Source organism: Sarcophilus harrisii, chromosome 1, assembly GCF_902635505.1.
Source record: "Sarcophilus harrisii chromosome 1, mSarHar1.11, whole genome shotgun sequence".
Classification (NCBI taxonomy): domain Eukaryota; kingdom Metazoa; phylum Chordata; class Mammalia; order Dasyuromorphia; family Dasyuridae; genus Sarcophilus; species Sarcophilus harrisii.
The window spans coordinates 289,749,116-289,772,054 of NC_045426.1; the positions used below are offsets into that span (position 1 = coordinate 289,749,116).

Sequence of the window (22,939 nt, forward strand, 5' to 3'; positions counted from 1 at the left end):
CCTACCCTATTCCACTGATCAACTAATCTATTTCTTAGCCAATACCAAATGGTTTTGGTGACTGTTGCTTTATAATATAGTTTTAGATCAGGTACAATTAGGCCACCTTCATTTCATTTTTTTCATTAATTCCCTTGAGATTCTTGACCTTTTATTATTCCATATGAATTTTGTTGTTATTTTTTCTAGATCATTAAAATATTTTCTTGGAAGTCTGATTGGTATAGCACTAAATAAATAGATTAGTTTAGGGAGTATTGTCATCTTTATTATATTCGCTCGGCCTATCCAAGAACACTTAATATTTTTCCAATTATTTAAGTCTAACTTTATTTGTGTGGAAAGTTTTTTTGTAATTTTGCTCATATAATTCCTGACTTTCTTTTGGTAGATAGATTCCCAAATATTTTATGGTGTCGACAGTTATTGTGAATAGGATTTCTCTTTGTATCTCTTGCTTTTGGATTTTGTTGGTGATGTATACAAATGCTGAGGATTTATGGGGATTTATTTTGTATCCTGCAACTTTGCTAAAGTTATGAATTATTTCTAATAGCTTTTGAGTAGAATCTCTGGGGTTCTCTAAGTATTCCATTATATCATCTGCAAAGAGTGATAGTTTGGTTTCCTCATTGCCAGAACAGGAAATTTAGGGGGAACTAATTGTATTCATTATCTCAGGCTGCACTGAATTCTAGGCTATTGCCAGTTGTTTTGACTGTTTTGTCACTGGACTTAAATGACTTTGAAAGAGAGAGAGAGGCTGAGAACTCTGTGCAGTTCTACCTCACAATTCCAATTCATGAGAAAGTCAAGACAACATCCTTATGATGTCATTGGTTCTCTTCAAAAATGAAGGACAACAAGTTTTATTCTCTCTAGTAGCAAAAAACAGTGGAAGCCGCATGAATATAGTCTTGTAGAAGGACAGGAACTTTATTATATCCCACGGTATAACCTCACATCTTATATGCATCACAGAGGAGCCAAGTATCCTCATACCTGATTCCACTTGTTGTAGGTATCAAATTGTATTATAATCTGTCATAAAGACATTATGTATACTCACTGCCTGTAGATTGTTGCAGGTGTTTGCATCATTCTCTTGCTGATCTAGTGAGCCACGAGAGAGCTACATGTATACAAAGGCCAAGTCATTAAAACACTAATAGGACTGCATGGAACTTAGTCAGTAATATTGTATTGTCCCTTGCCAAATGTGGCAAGATAATAAACCATTTGAAAGTCATTAGAAACAAGTCTTATACTTCCTTACAAGCAAGTAGTGCTTCACTTGACAACAGCATATTCCCTCTTGTATTTAGAGAGAAACCTAATTGATATCTTATTTAAATCTCAATATGCTCTGGAACAGCTCATAGGGAAACTACAGTATAGAGGAATGACTGCTGAGTTAGGTATCATAGAATCTTGGCTTGGATTCCAGCTTTGCCTTTTACTACCTCTGAGATCTTGAATAAATCATTTAATTTCTCTGGGTCTTACAGTTTACTCAGTTTTAAAATAAGATGATTATGTTAGATGATATTGAAGATTCCTCCGATCTCTTAACTGTATGAATCTAAGACTATGGAAGTGTTTTGCTAATTAATAAAGGAGAAAGAACAGTCTTGCTCACTCTTGAAAGTTAGGATAGGATGCTGCTGCTACCTACTTCCCGACAGAGAAGTACTGGACCCAGGGGGCAGAAAGAGAACTATATTTTTGAACCTGGACAATGCAGGTATTTGGTTTGCTTTATTATTCATATGAAGTTAGTTTGTTTTCCATTGTGTGTGGGAGAGGCTAAGGGAAAATGAGGTGGGAGGTAGAGAACCAAATTTTTAATTGAAAAAATTAATTTAAGGAATAAATTAATGACAACAGAAAAGAAAATATAGCAATGAAAGGAAGCATGCATGGCTGAGTGTTTACAGTGTAAGCAAAGCCAGAAAGACCTAGCCCCAAATCCTGTTTGTCTGTGAATCTGACCTTTAATCTTTCTCAGCTTCAGTTGCTTCAGCTATAAAATTGAAATAATAATCCTTGCAATACTTAACTAAATGATAGTGTAGTGTTATGGATAGAGAAGTGACATCAGAGTTAGAATGAATTAAGTTCAAGTCCCAATATTCTGGGGGCAGACATGCTAGTTGTATGATGGGTAAGTTTCAGTAGTCTGGACAATTTTTTTTTTTTTTTTTTTTTTTGCTGTGGCAATTGGGTTTAAGTGACTTGCCCAAGATCACACAGTTAGGAAATGTTAAGTGTTTGAGACCAGATTTGAACTCAGGTTGTCCTGACTTCAGGACTGGTACCCTATCCACTGCACCACCTAACTGCCCCCTAGACAATTCTTTAAGAAAAAGCTGAAGAAAAATCACCAACTTGTATTGGTAGAGAGAATTTCCTCACTGGGACTACCTGTGCTAGTGAAATCAGAATTCATATATTTTTTAAAGTACTTATCTCAAAGATGCAGTTGTGAAAATCAAAAGTGGCTGTATTCAGAGCACTTTGCAAACTTCCATATAAATGTCAGTGAATATTATTATTATTCTCAGAATCCTTCTGTTGTTGTAGCAAAGACACAGCCCCAGTTCCCTTGCTCTGGGTCCCTCTTTAAGAACTATACTGGCCACAAAAAATGATATTTTTTATGCTGTATTATTTCCAAATAATAACAGCACAGCATTCCTGGCAGAGGAAATTAATTTTTACAATTCCGGATGCAGACTCCATTCTATTATTTATAATACCTACATAAACAGTTCCCAAAGAACTAAATTTAATTAAGAAATCCAGCACATTATCCAGTGATAAAACAAACTGGGATGAATTAGAAAGGAGACCCATACCTAATGATTTCTAGGTAGGGCATCTCACCAGGGGGAGCTTGGAATGCTGAGGGGAAAGAAAACACATTCAAACAATAGAGAACTGCATTTGGATTCAAAGGCCCTGGGTTTGAAGGCTCTCTTAGCAAGGCTCTTAATTTTCAGTGTCCTCATCTGTAAAATGAGGGGATGGGGGTACACACTTTTTAAGGTGCCTTTCTTTTTTATTATTAAAGCTTTTTATTTTCTAAACATATGCATAATTTTCAACATTCACCCTTGCAAAACCTTATGTTCCAAATTTTTTCCCTACCTTCTCCCCACCCCCTTTCCTAGCAAGTAATCCAATATATGTTAAACATGTTATGCATTCATTTTAAAATATTATATTATATTTTATATAAAAAGGCATTTATAAAGACAGCTGGGTGGCACAGTGGATAGACTGCTAGGTCTAGAGTTAGGAAGACCTGATTTAAAACTCAGCCTTAGATACTTACTGTGTGACTCTGAGCAACCCATTTTACCTCTGTCTGCCTCATTATAAAATGAGGATCATAATAACACTTATCTCCCAATATGATTGTCAGGATTAAATGAGATGATGTTTGTAAATTGCTTGGTTAATATAGTGCCAGACACATAGTAGGCACTTGGTAAATGGTTTTTTCCTTCCCTTTTCCAAATTAATTGGAAAGCAAATATATTGAAATATAGTTGTCAAAAAAAAATCCATAGTAAATTAAGTTCATGGACCCTGTGAATAAAGTTGTGTTATAATCTAGGACAAGGTTATGTAAAATGAATTCAACTATAATCTTGAAGGGGCAGCTAGTGACTCAGTGAGTAGAGCACTGGATTTGGCGTTCTGAGTTGAAATTTAGCTTCAGACATTTACTAACTGTGTGATCCTGGAAAAATTAGCTAACTGATTCTGTTTGCCTCAGTTCCTCATCTGTAAAATTGGAGAAGGAAACAGCAAGCCATTATAGTATCTTTGCCAAGAAAACCCTAAAATGGGGTCACATGACTGAACAGCAACATAATCTTAAGAGCAATTGACAATTTAAAAAAATTAATATGCAATACTTCAACCTCATATTTCAATGGCATAAGACTTTGAAAGGTACAATTCTCACAACAATTCCATGAAATAGTTATTTTGGATTTTATCTAAGAAGGGAAACTGATGCTCATTTAGGTGAAGTGAGTCATAAAACTAGTTAAAGTCAATTAATAGTTAAGAGTTAATTCTAGAACTTGAACTTAGTACTTGATTCAAATCCATAATTTTTTCTACTCACCAAATTAACATTAATTCTTCATTTATTAAAGTTCCTATTACACTAGATTAAGAACTGGGACCACAAAGGCAATGAAAGGGTCCCAGCTCTCAAGGAGCTTATTTTCTATTGAAATATATCACATCCTATGGTTAGGAGAATCAACATGTGAGGAATTCAGTTTCACAGTGAGAAGGAATGAGGCCAAAGTAAATATTGCCAAATCTGGTGTTGTGTGTAGCTATCTAGCCATCTGATATAACATGAGGGTTACTGGGAAAGTCTCCCTATCTCTACGGAAAAATATCTTTTTGTTTGCTTAGTCAGTTGTATAAAGTGTTACCATGAGAATTATTCCTTTGGGTTTCTAGATAGCCTAAATTTTCAGATTTCTTTAAAAAAACAAAAACAAAAACAAATACCTGTGGAAGAAGTTATACTATGACTAGTCATTCTAATTGGTGAGTTTTTTGGCTTTTTGTAAGTCACTTTTGTGAGTCAAACAGGAATTGGATAATTCACTTACATAACTCCTGATGAACACCCATTCATTGGGAGTCCTATAAACAATTGCTTCTACAAACACTCTACTCCACCCTACAATTTAAGAAGCTTTTACTGTGGTTGATGCAATCCCAAAGACAAATCTCCTGTTTGGAGATTTTGGGAGATCCCCTCCTCCTCCTCAGACAAAAAAGAAATATAGGTGAAATTATCGTAAAACTTTGGTTTTTGTTGAAATATTCCTCAGTATTTTTTTTTTTTAAATAGCTTTTTGTTTTCAGAATCTATGGTAAGGGTCTGAACCACCTAGCATGGTGCAACAAGGAAGTAAAAAGGCCTTAGTGCCTGAGGCAACTGGATGTGACTTCTGTAGCTAGCAGGAACCGCCATGAGTGCAGAAACTTTGGCTGCATTGAGGGCTGCATTAACAGGACATGTCTCCTTTTCTTATTGTCTATGCTTGTGACCTCATAGACTCAATATAAGTGGGGCCAGGAAGTTGAGTAGTGCAGGATGTGATTGCATACAATAAAGACTTGTGCTCCCAAGTTCCTGTGTCCCGGGTGTTCTGTTGAACAAAGAACTACTGCTCAATGAGGCAGTGGCCAGAGACGTCTGAAGACCTGGGATAAGGTAAGACTGGCGACCAGTTGGTGCTGTTTGAGTGGTCTAGATTAGTGGCTTTAAGAGAGTTGTTAAGAATTCCCTTTAAATTGGCCACAGGTTTTAGGAGTGAAAGAATTCACTCATTCCCGAATTATTAGTTGCAAAATGAAAGTTTCTTGTTAGAAATCAGTTTACCAAGAGACTGACTTCTATCGTGGCAGATTATGGAAAATAGTTTTGCATTGAGAATGCAGTTCTCAGTGGACAGAAGGTCTTAGGAGCAAAGGGAGCTACCAAGGTCCATTTGCAATAGACCTTCATTGAAGGAAGCTATTATATTGGGACTTAGTGGGGGTTGGGACAGCCCAAGCTGGCTCATCTACAAACTGGGTTTCAGCTTGAACTGGAATTTGAATAGAATTGAATAGGGTTGGAATTCTGTTGCTAAGGACTAGAACCAACCCCACCTAGATAACAGAAGGAAACTGTCTTGTTTTCCTCTGGCGGGGTTCCTCATTGAGGCAGAGTTGAAGGAGATTTTCTCCTTCAAGGATTTTTAGTTTTGGGGTCCGTTCTTCACAGTGACCTGGGTGGTCATAAGTGGCAGCCTAACGTGGGGGCAGGGCTTTCAGGGTCATCAGACCCCATAAGGGAACGTTCAACAGCGGAAAGGCAGGGAAGCATAATGGGTCAGAGTACAAGTTTACCTGGGATCAAGCCCAAGGACACAGCCATGCACATAGCTTAAATAAGTTAGAGAATCAGGCAAGTGATTCTTTAGCAGAAAACATGTCTGATGAGGAGCAAGGGATTTGCTCTTGAATTCCAAATCATTTATACCCTTCTTTACCAGGGTATATGCCCTTTTCTGACCAAGATAGTGGAAGTGGAAAGAATGAATTAAGAGTTGAACAACAGGAAATTTAGCTTCCACACCCATTGAGTACAATTCAACAAGAAAAAAGGCGGGAGGATGTGCAGGAGGTACTTAGGTAGTTAGGACAAAAAGAACAAGAGGCCTATAGGCTGAGTCAGAGAAGAAACAAAAAGTTACTTTATAGCAGTTAGAACAAAAAGAACAAGAACTCCTCTTACTGGCTGAGTCTGAGAAGAAACAAAAAGTTACTCTAGCAGTTAGAACAAAAGTGCAAGAGCTCCATCTACAGGCTGAGTCAGAGAAGAAACAAAAAGTTATTTTACAGGGATCTGTTTCTTTCCCAATAGAACAGAGAAAAGACCCCCCCCCCAGCCTCCCCCTCCCCCATACAGCCTTATAGGAAGCCCTGACATCACCACGATGGGTGCTCTACGGAGGCCTGAACAATATTGAAATTTATTCTTTTGCTGTGAGCTTCTCCTGCCTCTAGAATTGATCCTTCACAACTCTTGATGTTTTCAGCATTTGTTGATAAGCCCCTTTTTGCTGTGCTTCACCAAGGTGAGCACCCCATAGAATGATTGTATCCTACTAGACTATCAGGCATTCTGTTGGATAAAAATTTGAGGGAACTTGGTTCCTTTTTGTGGCAATGTTGCCAGTGGGCCATACTTATCTTGGGGTGGCCCCCTCAATTGGCTCTCCATATACCATTGCAACAGGTGCTTGCTATTGCCCAGGATAACTTGATGCTGGCCACTCTATTACAGCTTTGTCCCTTAGTGCCTTTGCCCAGCCACTTGGGCAGTTGTATCAAAGGTTAAAAGTGAGCATTGCTGCTGGATCTCTTTCATCAGAGCCAGTGCAAGGCCCTAATGTTTTAACTGATGCTACTAAAGATCATAGGGCCGCAGTATACAGGAAAGACACTCAGGAGACACACGTTCTTGACACCCCTTATAGCTCCACACAAAAGAATGAATTATATGCTATCATATATGCCATGCAACGATATCAAGAGGCTAGTAATATCATCACAGACAGTCTTTATGCCTGTCAAGCCATCCAACAGCTACCACATAGATGACAGGCATTCTACTATCACTGATCTCCTTCCTTCATCAGGCACAAGATGCATTGAACAGTAGAGCTGCAACCCTTTTATTTATTTATTTTTATTTAATAGCCTTTTATTTACAGGTTATATGTATGGGTAACTTTACAGCATTAACAATTGCCAAACCTCTTGTTCCAATTTTTCACCTCTTACCCCTCCCCCCTCCCCCAGATGGCAGGATGACCAGTAGATGTTAAATATATTAAAATATAAATTAGATACACAATAAGTATACATGACCAAAACGTTATTTTGCTGTACAAAAAGAATCAGACTCTGAAATATTGTACAATTAGCTTGTGAAGGAAATCAAAAATGCAGGTGTGCATAAATATAGGGATTGGGAATTCAATGTAATGGTTTTTAGTCATCTCCCAGAGTTCTTTTTCTGGGCATAGCTAGTTCAGTTCATTACTGCTCCATTAGAAATGATTTGGTTGATCTCGTTGCTGAGGATGGCCTGGTCCATCAGAACTGGTCATCATATAGTATTGTTGTTGAAGTATATAATGATCTCCTGGTCCTGCTCGTTTCACTCAGCATCAGTTCGTGTAAGTCTCTCCAGGCCTTTCTGAAATCATCCTGTTGGTCATTTCTTACAGAACAATAATATTCCATAATATTCATACACCACAATTTATTCAGCCATTCTCCAACTGATGGGCATCCATTCAGTTTCCAGTTCTAGACACTACAAAGAGGGCTGCCACAAACATCCGTGCACATACAGGTCCCTTTCCCTTCTTTATGATCTCTTTGGGATCATAAACTGCTGGATCAAAGGGTATGCACAGTTTGGTAACTTTTTGAGCATAGTTCCAAACTGCTCTCCAGAATGGTTGGATTTGTTCACAACTCCACCAACAATGTATCAATGTCCCAGTTTTCCCGCATCCCCTCCAACAATCATCATTATTTTTTCCTGTCATCTTAGCCAATCTGACAGGTGTGTAGTGGTATCTTAGAGTTGTCTTAATTTGCATTTCTCTGATTAATAATGACTTGGAGCATCTTTTCATATGACTAGAAATAGTTTCAATTTCTTCATCTGAGAATTGTCTGTTCATATCCTTTGACCATTTTTCAATTGGAGAATGGCTTGATTTTTTATAAATTAGAGTTAATTCTCTATATATTTTGGAAATGAGGCCTTTATCAGAACCTTTGACTGTAAAAATATTTTCCCAGTTTATTGCTTCCCTTCTAATCTTGTCTAGCTGCAACCCTTTTAGTCATGCATGTTAGGTCTCATACTGATGGTGTCAGTCCTATATTTGAGGGCAATAGAGCAGCTGATGCCCTTCTCTATCCTTTGTATAGCCTCTACTTTGTTTCCTCTGCGCAAAAAGTGCATGCTTTGTTTCATTTATCTGCCGGCTTTTTGCAGTGGCTGTATGGCATCTCTAAAGCAGAAGCAGGGGCTATTGTTTGCTACTGTACTACTTGTGCTGTTTTTTGTCCTCCTCCACACAATACTGTGACAAATCCTCGCGGTGAGTTGCCCAATGCTCTAAGGCAAATGGACGTTACTCATGTAAAGAAGCAGTGCATCCATGTAACTCTGGATACACACTCTCCATTCCTCATGACTTCACTCCATTCTGTGATCAGTCATCGTTATCATTGTTTTTCCATTGCAGGAGTCCCGTGCCACTTAAGACGGATAATGGGCTGGCTTATTCATGTTCTGCCTTTTGGTCCTTCTGCTTTGAATTGGGCATTGCCCATTCCTCTGCCATCCCATATAACCCTATTGGCCAAGCCATTGTTGAACGGGCTAATTGTACTCTGTTCCTGTCTAAACAAGAAAAGGGAGTGTTGGGGTTCACATGACTTTCTACCCAACTCATACAGGCTCACTTATGTGTAGCAATATATATATATACAATTACATGCAGTTTTCATATTCTGTGAATCTTACCCCAGCAATGTGTTTTTGGCACATGCAAAAGGCACAATTAAACAACAGACTGGCCAACAAGAATGAGAGTCCTCTCTCCTCAGTGATGTGGAAGGGCTTAGACAGCATCTGGAAGGGCCTGGGTTGGGTCAGGGTTTGGGGACTCGGGGTATATTCTTGTCATTCCAAATGCAGTCCCAGCAGCTGAGGAATGAATTCCAACCAGAAACATCTGTGACCTGGGGAATCAAAAAGAGAAGGACCCCAATGATGGCCCAGAAGAATTGGCTGTCAGCAGCCCTTCACATGCTGATGACAGCCATGTCCCTCCTGACCATGACACCAAAAACAGCAAATACAGCACCAGTGTTGAACTGAATTGGACTGCCCTGGATGAGGCACAATGCCTAGAGGCTGACAAAACTTGACAATGGACTTGGGCACTTCTCCTGTGGCCTCCCACTATTCATATGGTGGACTGGGGGAAGCTTTGCCCCTCTTTCCACTTGTTGGCAGCACCTCCAAACTAGTGGGCAAAAAACCAATAGACTCACCTGCCAAAATTAGTGAGACAGTGCTGAAGAACATGACCTTTATTGTGTACAACCCCCCTCTCCCCACCTTTTATGTCTTACTTTGCTGGATGTTGATGAGTGTAGGCAATTGAAACCACAGAACTTTACCTTTTCTTGGTTTTGGTCCCGGTTGGGTCCAGCTCTTACTATTTTACTTTTTGTTTGCCTTTGTCCTATTTTTATACACCTTGTAATCTCACTAATTAAGTAAGCCATTGTTGATGTTAGACAGTTTGATGCTATGAGTGGTCCCTGCTAAGCAAAGGGAAAAAAAGTTGTAAGGGTCCGAAGAGGAACCTAGCATGGTGAACAAGGAAATAAAAAAGCCTTAGTGCCTGAGGCAACTGGATGTGACTTCTGTAGCTAGCAGGAACTGTCATGAGTGCAGAAACTCTGGCTGCATTGAGGGACATCATTAATAGGACATGTCTCCTCTTATTGGCTATGCTTGTGACTTCATGGACTCAATATAAGTAGTAGGGGCCAGGAAGTAGAGTAGTGCAGGATGTGATTGTGCACAATAAAGACTTGTTCTTGCAAGCTCCTCTGTCTGGGTGCTCTGTTGAACAAAGAACTACCGCTCAATGAGGCAGTGGCCAGAGACATCTTTAGACCCAGGATAAGGTAAGACTTGGCAACCAGTGACATGGGTGGTCACAATCTATGCAAAGATAGTTTTCAACAATTATCCTTGCAAAATCTTGTGTTAGAATTTTTTTCTCCCTCCCTATCTCCCACCCCCCAGATAGCAAATAATCCAATATATGTTAAACACATGCAATTCTTCTATACGTATTTACACAGTTTCTTGCTGCACAAGAAAAATCAGAAAAGGAAAAAAATGAGAAAGAAAATAAAAAAAGCAAACAATAACAAAAAAGGTGAAAATACTATGTCTACATTCAGTTTCCATAATCCTCTCTCTGAATGCAGATGGTTTTCTTCATCACAAGTCTATTGGAATTGACCTGAATCAACTCCTTGTTGAAAAGAGCCATGTCCATCTGAATTGATCATTGCATAATCTTGTTGTAATGTTGTGTACAATGTTTTCTTGCTTCTACTCACTTCACTTAGCATCAGTTCATGTAAGTTTTTCCAGGCTTTTCTGAAATCATTCTGCTGATCAGATCCCTGAAACTGGAACCTAAGTGTTCTAACACTTAATCTCAAATATTTTCCACTGAACCATGGTAATTCTCAGAATTGAGAATTTTTTTAAACCACAAATTTAACCATGAATCATATATTGAGGGTCCCAGATGAAACTTTCTATGGAAGCAAATTAAGATGATTTTTTTTGAGAAACTCCCAAGATTGAACTCAATTGAAGTAAACCTAGAGAATATGGTCATAGGCCACAAAAGAGACTTAAAATGAGTATTACTCATTTAAGAAAATGGATGTTTAGAGTGGAGGGGACAGACATGGATTTTTTCCCTTAAATTTTTATTTTCAGTTCCAAATTCTCTCCTGCCTTCCACCCCCACTCTCACCCATTGAAAAGGCAAGAAAAATGGTACCTATTATATGTATCAGGTCATGCAAAATGTTTCCAGAGTAGTCAAGATAAAAAAGCAAGAAAAATAAGTGAAAAAATGCTTCAATCTGCAATCAGAATACATCAATTTTCTTTCTGGCATTTTTTCATCATGAGACAGTAGACATACTTGTAAAGCACAGAAGATGGGCCACTGGAGAGACATAGGAAATCATAGACTATCTGAAATCAAGACCTGAGGATCCATTCTATTGTAGCATAGATTTAGAGCTGTTGGGTTCCTTAGAAGTCACTGTGTTCAGCCTCAGTTGAGAAATGAGAAATGAGAAAACTGAGAAAGTTTTGGAGAGAAGAATGGAGAGGAGAATTTCCTGAAAGGAAGTTTAGTGTAGTGGGATGGTGAGCCTCACCAAAAGACAGAATTTGCTGACTTCAGTTATGCTTGGGGTTGGCAGGAAATGGAGCCTTCAGAACTCTTCAACAGCCTTGTAGCCAATGGTCCTCAGGCTCCATCAATTAATGACACTAAAGAACACATCATATACTCCAAAGGTATATGAGGTAAATGAGATAAATACTTCAGACCTTCCAGGAACCTAGTTTGAACTTTGGAATGGCACTTCTAAGAGTTTCAATCTTATCTTTTATACAAATGAGAATTGAAGTGCATGAAGAGGGAGAAAAGGTAATTTCTAATGGTACTAAAAATCAGCATTTTGTGCAAGGGAAGAAGGAAGCATCAACCAATTTTCCTTCCCTTTTTTTTTTATTCCTTAAATTTATTTATTTTTTCACTTTTTTTTTTTTTCAAATTTTGTGTTCCAAATTCTTTTCCTCCCTCTCATTACTCCCCTGCCTAATGAGAAGGCAAGCAATTTGATATCAATTATACATATCATATGGGATTGTTCTGGATGGTTGTTCTTTTTATTTACATTGTTGTAGCCTCTATACATGTTGTTTTTCTGGTTCTACTTTCTTCATTCTGCATTGGTTCATATGCTTCTTGTATATTCATTATGCTCATTATTTCTTCCAGCATAGTATCTTTCAATACAGTTAGGTACTACATTTATTTAGTTATTCTCCCACTAGTGGACATCTACTTTATTTCCTGCCAAAAAAAGTATTGATATAAATGACATTTTTCTTTTTTAATTAGTTTATTATATTTTCAAAGACTTTAAGAAATGCTTGTTGATTGATACTTTGTTGTTGTTGTTGCACAGAATCTGGGATATCAGTCAATTAATAAACATTTATTAAATGCTTATTACATATTGGCTCTGTGCTAAGCAATGGGGATACATAAAAAATGGGAAAAATGTAACAGAGTTACAGAATGATGAAGTCTTGGATTCAATTGGTCTGAATTTGAGTGATAGCTTTGGCAATTAATAGTGTGTGATTGTAGATAAGTCACTAGACATTTCAGAATCTCAGAGTTTTCATCTATAAAATATATAATACTCAGACTATCTACTTCATGGGATTGTGAGTAAAGTATTTTGAAATCCTTAGAGTACTATGGGATTATGGATTATTATTATTTATGGCAAATTCAAATGAAAATCTGAAGAACACACTGAATCTGAGTGAGAAAGAGCCAGAAAGCCAGTTAATTTGAAACCAAAATGACTTTCTCTCTGCTTTCAGATGTGGAAATGGATCAGAACCACTGTTTTGCAGTCTGCAAATTTTGAAGCAGTTATTTTTTTCTTGAGCATCAACTACTCTTCTTTTTTTTTCTTTTTTTTTTATTATTATTATAGTAACTTTTTATTGACAGAATCCATGCATGGGTAACTTTTTTTTACAACATTATCCCTTGCACTCACTTCTGTTCCGATTTTTCTCTCCCACCCTCCACCCCCTCCCCTAGATGGCAAGCAGTCCTATATATGTTGAATATGTCCTAGTATATCCTAGATACAATGTATGTGTGCAGATCCAAACAGTTTTCTTGTTGTACAGGGAGAATTGGATTCAGAAGGTAGAAGTAACCCGGGAAGAAAAACAAAAATGCAAACAGTTTACATTCATTTCCCAGTGTTTTTTTTTTTCCTTTGGGTGTAGCTGCTTCTGTCCATCATTGATCAATTGAAACTGAATTAGGTCTCTTCCATCCGCTTCCATCAAATTACATCTTCATACAGTATCGTTGTTGACGTATATAATGATCTCTTGGTTCTGCTCATTTCACTTAGCATCAGTTCATGTAATTCTCTCCAAGCTTCTCTGTATTCATCTTGCTGGTCATTTCTTACAGAACAATAATATTCCATAACATTCATATACCACAATTTACCCAACCATTCTCTAATTGATGGGCAGCCACTCAGTTTCCAGCTTCTAGCCACTACAAACAGGGCTGCCACAAACATTTGGCACATACAGGTCCCTTTCCTTCTTTAGTATCTCCTTGGGGTATAAGCCCAGTAGAAACACTGCTGGGTCAAAGGGTATGCACAGTTTGATAACTTTTGGGCATAATTCCATATTGCTCTCAGAATGGTTGGATTCGTTCACAGCTCCACCAACAATGTATCAGTGTCCCAGTTTTCCCATCCCCTCCAACACTCATCATTATTTTTCCTGTCATCTTAGCCAATCTGACAGGTGTGTAGTGGTATCTCAGAGTTGTCTTAATTTGCATTTCTCTGATTAATAATTATTTGGAACACTCTTTCATATGAGTGGTAATGATTTTAATTTCATCATCTGAAAATTGTCTGTTCATATCCTTTGACCATTTATCAATTGGAGAATGGCTTGGTTTCTTATAAATTAGAGTCAACTCTCTATATATTTTGGAAATGAGGCCTTTATCAGAACCTTTAACTGTGAAGATGTTTTCCCAGTTTGTTGCTTCCCTTCTAATCTTGTTTACATTAGTTTTGTTTGTACAGAAGCTTTTTAATTTGATGTATTCAAAATTTTCTATTTTGTGATCAATAATGGTCTCTAGTTCATCTTTAGTCACAAATTTCTTCCTATTCCACAAGGATAAACTATCCTATGTTCCTCCAATTTGTTTATAATCTCATTCTTTATGTCTAAATCATGGACCCATTTTGATCTTATCTTGGTATATGGTGTTAAGTGTGGGTCCATGCCTAATTTCTGCCATACTAATTTCCAGTTATCCAGCAGTTTTGTCAAATAATGAATTCTTATCCCAAAGTGAGGATCTTTGGGTTTGTCAAACACTAAATTGCTATAGTTGACTATTCTGTCTTGTGAACCTAACCTGTTCCACTGATCAACTAATCTATTTCTTAGCCAATACCAAATGGTTTTGGTGACTGCTGCTTTATAATATAGTTTTAGATCAGGTACAGCTAGGGCACCTTCATTTGATTTTTTTTTCATTAATTCTTTTGAGATTCTTGACCTTTTATTATTCCATATGAATTTTGTTGCTATTTTTTCTAGATCATTAAAATATTTTCTTGGAAGTCTGATTGGTATAGCACTAAATAAATAGATTAATTTAGGGAGTATTGTCATCTTTATTATATTTGCTCGACCTATCCAGGAGCACTTGATATTTTTCCAATTGTTTAAGTCTGACTTTATTTGTGTGGAAAGTTTTTTGTAATTTAGCTCATATAATTCCTGACTTTCCTTTGGTAAATAGATTCCCAAATATTTTATGCTGTCGACAGTTATTCTGAATGGAATTTCTCTTTGTATCTCTTGCTGTTGGATTTTGTTGGTGATGTATAAAAATGCTGAGGATTTATGGGGATTTATTTTATAACCTGCAATTTTGCTAAAGTTATGGATTATTTCTAATAGCTTTTTTGTAGAATCTCTAGGGTTCTCTAAGTATACCATCATATCATCTTCAAAGAGTGATAGTTTGGTTTCCTCACTGCCTATTCTGATTCCTTTAATCTCTTTCTCGACTCTTATTGCCGAGGCTAGTGTTTCTAATACAATATTGAATAGTAATGGTGATAGTGGGCAACCTTGCTTCCTCCAGATCTTACTAGGAAAGATTCCAGTTTTCGCCATTGCATATGATGCTTACTGATGGTTTTAAATATATGCTCTATTTTAAGAAAAGTCCATTTATTCCTATACTCTCAAGTGTTTTTTATTAGTAATGGATGTTGGATTTTATCAAATGCTTTTCTGCATCTATTGAGATGATCATATGGTTTTGTTAGTTTGCTTATTGATATAGTCAATTATGCTAATAGTTTTCTAATATTGAACCAGCCCTGCATTACTGGTATAAATCCTACTTGATCATAGTGTATTATCCTGTGGATGATTTTCTGTAATCTTTTTGCTAATATTTTATTTAAGATTTTAGCATCGATGTTCATTAGAGAGATTGGTCTATAATTTTCTTTCTCTGTTTTCAGCCTACCTGGTTTAGGTATCAGTACCATGTCTGTGTCAGTAAAAGGGTTTGGTAGGACTCCTTCAATCCCTATTTTTCAAATAGTTTATATAGCATTGGAGTTAATTGTTCTTTAAATGTTTGGTAGAATTCACATGTAAATCCATCTGGTCCTGGGGATTTTTTCTTAGGGAGTTGGTTAATAGCTTGTTCTATTTCTTTTTCTAAAATGGGACTGTTTAGGATATTTACTTCTTCCTCTGTTAATCTGGGCAAGCTATATTTTTGAAGGTATTCTTCCATTTCATTTAAGTTGTTGAATTTATTGCCATAAAGTTGGGCAAAGTAATTCCTAATTATTGCTCTAATTTCCTCTTCATTAGTGGCGAGTTCTCCCTTTTCATTTTTAAGACTAACAATTTGATTTTCCTCTTTCCTTTTTTAATCAGATTTACTAAGGGTTTGTCTATTTTGTTGGTTTTTTCATAGAACCAACTCTTAGTTTTATTAATTAATTCAATAGTTTTTTTACTTTCAATTTTATTGATCTCTCCTTTTATTTTTAGAATTTCAAGTTTAGTGTTTGACTGGGGGTTTTTAATTTGTTCCTTTTCTAGCATTTTTAGTTGCAAGCCCAATTCGTTGACCTTCTCTTTCTCTATTTTATGCAAGTAGGCCTCTAGAGATATGAAATTTCCCCTTATTACCGCTTTGGCTGCATCCCACACATTTTGGTATGATGTCTCATTATTGTCATTTTCTTGGGTGAAGTTATTAATTATGTCTATGATTTGCTGTTTCACCCAATCATTCTTTAGTATGAGATTATTTAGTTTCCAATTATTTTTTGGTCTACTTTCCCCTGGCTTTTTGTTGATGTAATTTTTATTGCATCGTGGTCTGAAAAGGATGCATTTACTATTTCTGCCTTACTGCATTTGAGTTTGAGGTTTTTATGTCCTAATATATGGTCTATTTTTGTATAGGTTCCATGAACTGCTGAAAAGAAAGTGTACTCCTTTCTGTCTCCATTTCGTTTTCTCCAGAGGTCTATCATATCTAACTTTTCTAGTATTCTATTTACCTCTTTGACTTCTTTCTTATTTATTTTGTGATTTGATTTATCTAATTCTGAGAGTGCAAGGTTGAGATCTCCCACTATTATAGTTTTGCTATCTATTTCTTCTTGCAGCTCTCTTAATTTCTCTTTTAAGAATTTAGATGCTACACCACTTGGTGCATATATGTTTAATATTGATATTGCTTCATTATTTATGCTACCCTTTAGCAAGATATAGTGCCCTTCCTTATCTCTTTTAATTAGATCAATTTTTGTTTTTGCTTGATCTGAGATCAGGATGGCTACCCCTGCTTTTTTGACTTCACCTGAAGCATAGTAGATTTTGCTCCATCCTTTTACCTTTATTCTGCATGTATCTCCCTGCTTCAGGTGTGTTTCCTGTAAACAACATATTGTAGGATTCTGGCTTTTAATCCATTCTGCTAATCGCTTCCTCTTTATGGGGGAGTTTACCCCATTCACATTTATGGTTAAAATTACCAATTCTGTATTACTTGCCATCTTGTTAACCCCTATTTATGCTTTTCTCCCTTCTTTCCCCTTACCCCCTTCCCAGTATTAAACTTGTGAGCACCACTTGCTTCTCACAGCCCTCCCTTTTTAGTATCCCTCCTCCCCACCTTAGAGTTCCTCCCCCTATCTTACTCCTTTCCCTCTCAGTTTCTGTATTCCCTTCTGCTTAGCTTATTCCTTCCCTTTTCACTTTTCCCTTCTCACTTTTCAATGAGATGGGAGAAGTTTCACCATATATTGAATATGTCTAAAATTTTTTCTCTTAAAGTCAATTCTTATGGCAGTAAAATACCCACTATATTCATCCCCCTCCATTCTTTCTCTCAGATATAATAGGTTTCCTTTGCCTCTTTGTGAGATATAGTACCCCCACTTTACCCTTTTTCTGATACAATGTCCTTTCCACCTCTAATTTCTAGAACAAGGTATACATGTATTTTTTATACATCTTTACAGCAGAAATATAGTTCCCAAGATTTCTTTTTACCTTTTTAGGTTTTTCTTGAGTTCTATATTTGCAGATCAAACTTCTTGTTAAGTTCTGGTTTTTTCACCAAAAATAGGTGAAATTCACTTATTTCGTTGAATGACCATCTTCTTCCCTGGAAAAAGATGCTCATTCTGGCTGGGTAAGTTATTTTTGGTTGCATACCGAGTTCCTTAGCCTTTTGGAATATCATATTCCAGGCCCTTCGATCTTTTAATGTGGATGCTGCTAGATCTTGGGTGATCCTTATTGTGGCTCCTCTATATTTGAATTGGGTTTTTCTAGCCACTTGGAGTATTTTTTCCTTTGTTTGAGGGTTCTGGCATTTGGCCACTATATTTCTTGGTGTTTTGATTTTAGGATCCCTTTCAGTGGGTGATCGGTGAATCCTTTCAATGTCTATTTTACCCTCTGTTTCTATGACTTCTGGGCAGTTCTCTTTGATAATTTCCTGGAAAATAGTGTCCAGGCTCTTTTTTTCATTGTATTTTTCTGGGAGTCCAATGATTCTCAGATTGTCTCTCCTAGACCTGTTTTCCAGGTCTGTTGTTTTCCCCAGAAGGTATTTCACATTTTTCTCCATTGTTTGGTTTTTTTGGTCTTGCTTGAGTGATTCTTCTTGTCTCCTTGAGTCATTCAATTCCATTTGTTCTATTCTTATTTTCAGTGAAGTGTTTTCTTCACTCACTTTTTTTTATATCTTTTTCTAATTCTCCAATTTGTTCTATGGAATGTTTTCCATTTCGCCCATTTATTCTTTAGTGAGCTATTTTCTGTTTCCAGTTCACTAATCCTATTTTTCAAGGATTTTATTTCTTTATCCACTCTGTCTTTAAGTGAGTGGGATGACTTCTACAGACTCTCTTGCCAAGCCTCCCTCTCCTTTTCCCATTTTTCTTGTAGCTCTCTTGTGAGAGCCTTTTTAATTTCTTCTATGAGATTCATCTGTGCTGAGGAACAGATGATCTCCTCCTAATGAAGGTTCAGCTGGAGATAATCTGTTTTTAGTCTCCTCAGGGTTTAGAGTCTGTTCTCTGTATAAAAGCTGTCAATCGTTAAAGTCCTTTTTAACTTTTTGCTCATTTTGTCAGAGAAGAATCAGAGACAAACTAGCAAAGAAAAAAAAGGAAAAAAAAAACCACAGATGGAATCTGCTTTTTTCGGGGAGGGGCTGGGTGGCGTTACCGAGCTTCCTCTACAGACTGAGGGAGCAGCAGCGAGGCACTAGCAGGACCGTGCTCTGAGACTCTGCGCCTGTGCTCTGAGACTCTGAGAGCGTGCTGAGACGCTGTGGGGGAGGGGTGGCCGGTCTCAAGGAACTCCAGCTGTTTGGGGTTGTATTCTTCACCCCTGGTGTTTTTAGCTTCTCTGCTGGGCTACTGACTTACTGCCAGAGCAAAGTATCCAATCCTGTAGCAAAGCTCTCCCCGCAGAGACGCTGAGATCACACCCCAACCCCCTCCAGTCTGCTCAGCTGTGAGCTGCCTGCCGAGCTCCTGCTGCCGCTGTCTGCCCTCAGCCTGTGCCCGATCTGAAACCGTCCTGCCCTCGAGCAAAAACAGACCTTTGCTGGCGAATCTCAAGGATGTCTTCTCTTGGTAACTGATTGTGGGTTTTTTTTTTTTCAGTCAGGCATTAATTCAGAGGCTTATAATGAGATGAATTCTGAGAGAAAACGCGGAGCTTACACAGCTGTGTGCCTCCTGGCCGCCATCTTGGCCAGAAGTCCCATCAACTACTCTTCCTCCTGAACATTCTCCCCTCAGCTTCTGTGGCACTGCTTTGTCTTGTGTAACTATTCTTTGCCAATTTTTGCTGAATCATCATCCCCTTCCCACCCACCAAGACCCTGTCAATTATGGGAAGCCTCAGGCTCTGACTTGAACCCACTTTTCTTCTATTTCCTCATTCTTTCCCTTGGCAATCTTATGAGTTCAGTTGCAATTTTATTCAGCTGATTCTTAAATCTGCATATTTAGTCCTTAAATGTTCAGTTAGTCAATAAACATGTATTAAGCATCTACCACATACCAGGCAGTATGCTAAATACTGGGGAAAAAAGACAAGACAGTTCCTATTTTTAAGCAACTCACAGTCAAATGGAGGAGACAACATGTAAGTAATTGCGTACAAACAAGATATATGTGGGATATTTGGCTGACAAGCAATACATGCAAGCTTAATCTTTCTTCTGTATTCCAGTCTTACATTACCAATTATTTGCTAGTCATTTTCCCCTAGATGACTTTTAAGGACAATCAAAGTCACTCATGCTCTCAACTTCTGTCTCTTCCCAACTTTTACTTTCCTTTAACCTGCACAGTCAAATAGTTGTCAAGTGTTGTGTATGTATATCACATCTCTAGCATCTTTCCTCTTCCATTCATTCATACAGCTTCTACCTTAGTTCATACTCTCATTGCCTTCTCTATCTGTACTTTTGTAATAGTTTCCTAACTGCTTTCCCTTCTTCTGACTTCTATACTTTCCAATGCAACCAATAGCTGCCAAATTGATATTTTAAAAACAGATTTGATCATATCATTTCTCTATAACTTCAGTGGCTCCTTTGGCTTGAGGATAAAGTACAGAATCTTCCACCTGGCATTTAAAACCACCCACAGTAAGGCATACACTTTCCTTTTTAGCCTTATTTAATATTATATGTTCTCCTTTCCAATCAAACTGGGCTGCTAGTTGTTTCCTGTACATGGCATTCTAATTCTTTCTTTTGTACCTTATTAGTACTCCTTTTCCTCTCTCCACTCTCATATTTGAAATAAAATTCTTTTTTACCTTTATCTATTAAAATCCCTAGTTTTCTAGAGCTTAGGCATTATTTCCTGTATGACTCTTTTCCAGATTGCCCAGTTGTTAATTCCCTTTTCTATCCCCTTCCTTAGAATTTAAGCTTCTTGAAGGCAGGGAATATTTTAGTTTTTTCTTTGATCTCCAGTGCTTAGCATAATGTTATGCATACAGTAGGTATTTAATGAATCCTTATTGAATTGAACTGAATCTAAGTAAGATTCAAGAAGGAATCTAAGAAAGAATACCTAGGAAGTTTATCTCCTTTGGAAAAGGTAGAGAGGAGGTATTTCTGGGAGAGGAGTGCCATTATACAAAGATACAGTAAGCCTAATTGTGTTTTTGCTCTCTAGAGAACTATTCCAGAAACTACCTGAGTCAAATCAGTTCTGGGAGAGCCATAGGAATTACCTTTTCTTGGATGGGTAATGAGCATACTTTGTAAATCTGTATTACCCCCTCCAGTAGAGTCATGATATATGGACAGTTGCTAGCAGTTATGTGGCTTTCTATTTGTTATCTTCTGGTGTCCTCGGTCCTACAGTTATGCCACAGTCTCTTTGAACTTTTCTACCTCAGTTTCCCTGCACTGGTTTCCTTTATTGTCCTGACTGAGTTCCCCTGAATTGTTCTACCTCAGTTTCCTTAACTGTTCTGCCTCAATCTCCTTAGTTGTAACCCCCCCTCCTCCCTCGCTCTGGTCCATTAAGACTGAGGACCATTTGCTCTAAGATTATAAATTGTCAATGTGAGACTCGAGAAGAGGAGGAGATCAGACTTCTTGGCTCCTAACTCCTTCTGCCCTCAAGAATTTATGACACTATCCCCTCCAAAATATTCCAAAAGATAAGACTATTCCGGATACCTCATTGACATCTTTACTTCTGTTTATTCAAACATCCTGACTCTGCCTTTTAGTAAGAATTATAGCGTCCCCCCATCCTGACAGAACCAAATGGTTTTGTAAGGAAGTTTGTCACTTCTTTTCCTTTCTTTGTTTGAAAAAGATATATAAAGACTTGGGATTCTCCCATTCATCCCTGGATACTTTGAGACAAGAGTCCTCTCCATTTAATAAAATATTAAAAATTCTCTAATCTCTATCTTGCCTCAGTTTCTCTGGCATTACACTACCATTTTCTTTTTGAAGAGTTGAATTGACATAGATGGATTACATTTTGTCCAAGTGATAAGTGATGGGATGTCATGGTCATTTATTTGTGACACAAAGGTGGGAGCAACATTGAATTTAGTTTAATAGCAAGTTCAGTAAATTGAAATTTATGGATTTGATCCTGCCCCTTCAGTTTTATTTATTCTTATATTCTAGAAAAAACACATGTACTTTTTGGTGAAGGTATGACAGGTCTGGGGAAGATTGTGTAGAAGGAAACATAGAATGAAGCTGTCTCCTCCACTTCAGGAAGAAATTTATACAAATACTGGGGCAAGAAGGTGAGAGACTATTGGAGGTTATATGCACAACTAGTTTGACCATTTTGAATTGATTAATTTGTTCAGTCAAATCACTGAACTATATTTATTGCCTCCATTTCCTCCATTCTCCTTTTCTGATCCCTTCGCAATTTACTTCTCAGACTATGAATATCCTAACCACTTCACTAAAAGTACTCTCTCCAAATTTACTGATGATCACTTAACTGTTAAATCCAATGATCCTTTCTCAGTCTTTCTTCTTGGCATCTGTATAGCTCTAAATACTTCTGATCACCTCCTTCCTTCTGGACAGTCTCTTATTTCTTACCTACCATGATCCTGCTCTCTCATTTCCTCCTACCAGAGTTACTGTTACTTCATGATATCCATTTCTAGATTATAATTCATCTCCCATGCATTAAGAGTGAGTACTCCCTAAAGTTTTGTTTTGGGCTTTTGTCTCTTTTCCACAGTGACACAGTAGGGAGATGATTTAGGAAGACCTGCATTCAAATGTAGTCTATGACACTTACTAGGTGTGACTCTCACCAAGTAATTTTATCTGTGTTTAATTTAGTTTTCCTCAACTGTAAAATGGTACTAATAATAGCACCTATACTATAGGATTGTTGTAAGAATGAAGTGAGAAAATATTTGTAAAGTACTTACCACAATATCTGTCACATATAAGCACTCAATAAAGGCTTATTTCTTTTCTTTTTTCTTTCTTTTCTTTCCTCCTTACTTTCTACTACATCCTCTCTCTTGGTTTTCTTTTCAGTTCCTATGGTTTTAATTTTTTAATTTTTAGTTTTTTGGTAAATAGATCTCCCTATCTCACCATGTCTTGAAATGAAGTGACTATTTATAGGCTGGATCCCAGAAGTTTTGATGTCCTCTTTTTTTTTCTGACCTAGATTAGTTTGTTCTAACTTAGTCTAGTTCAGGGGTCCTCAAACTACAGCCCATGGGCCAGATGCGGCAGCTGAGGGCGATTATCTCCCTCACCCAGGGCTAAAAAGAACCCAAAGTTTTTGCTTTTACTATAGTCTGACCCTC

The 22,939-nt window shown here is 37.4% G+C and overlaps 1 long non-coding RNA gene across 2 annotated transcripts in view; it reads left to right on the forward strand.

Moving 5' to 3' along the window:
• The first annotated feature begins 4,925 nt into the window (after positions 1-4,925).
• The window catches only part of LOC116420098, a 36,147-nt gene continuing 18,133 nt past the window's right edge, over positions 4,926-22,939 (forward strand). Inside the window, exon 1 of one of the 2 annotated variants that reach the window (XR_004230374.1) lies at positions 4,926-5,257. This is a non-coding gene — a long non-coding RNA (uncharacterized LOC116420098). The remainder of the gene's footprint in view (positions 5,258-22,939) is intronic. The other variant, XR_004230373.1, reaches the window with a different exon arrangement.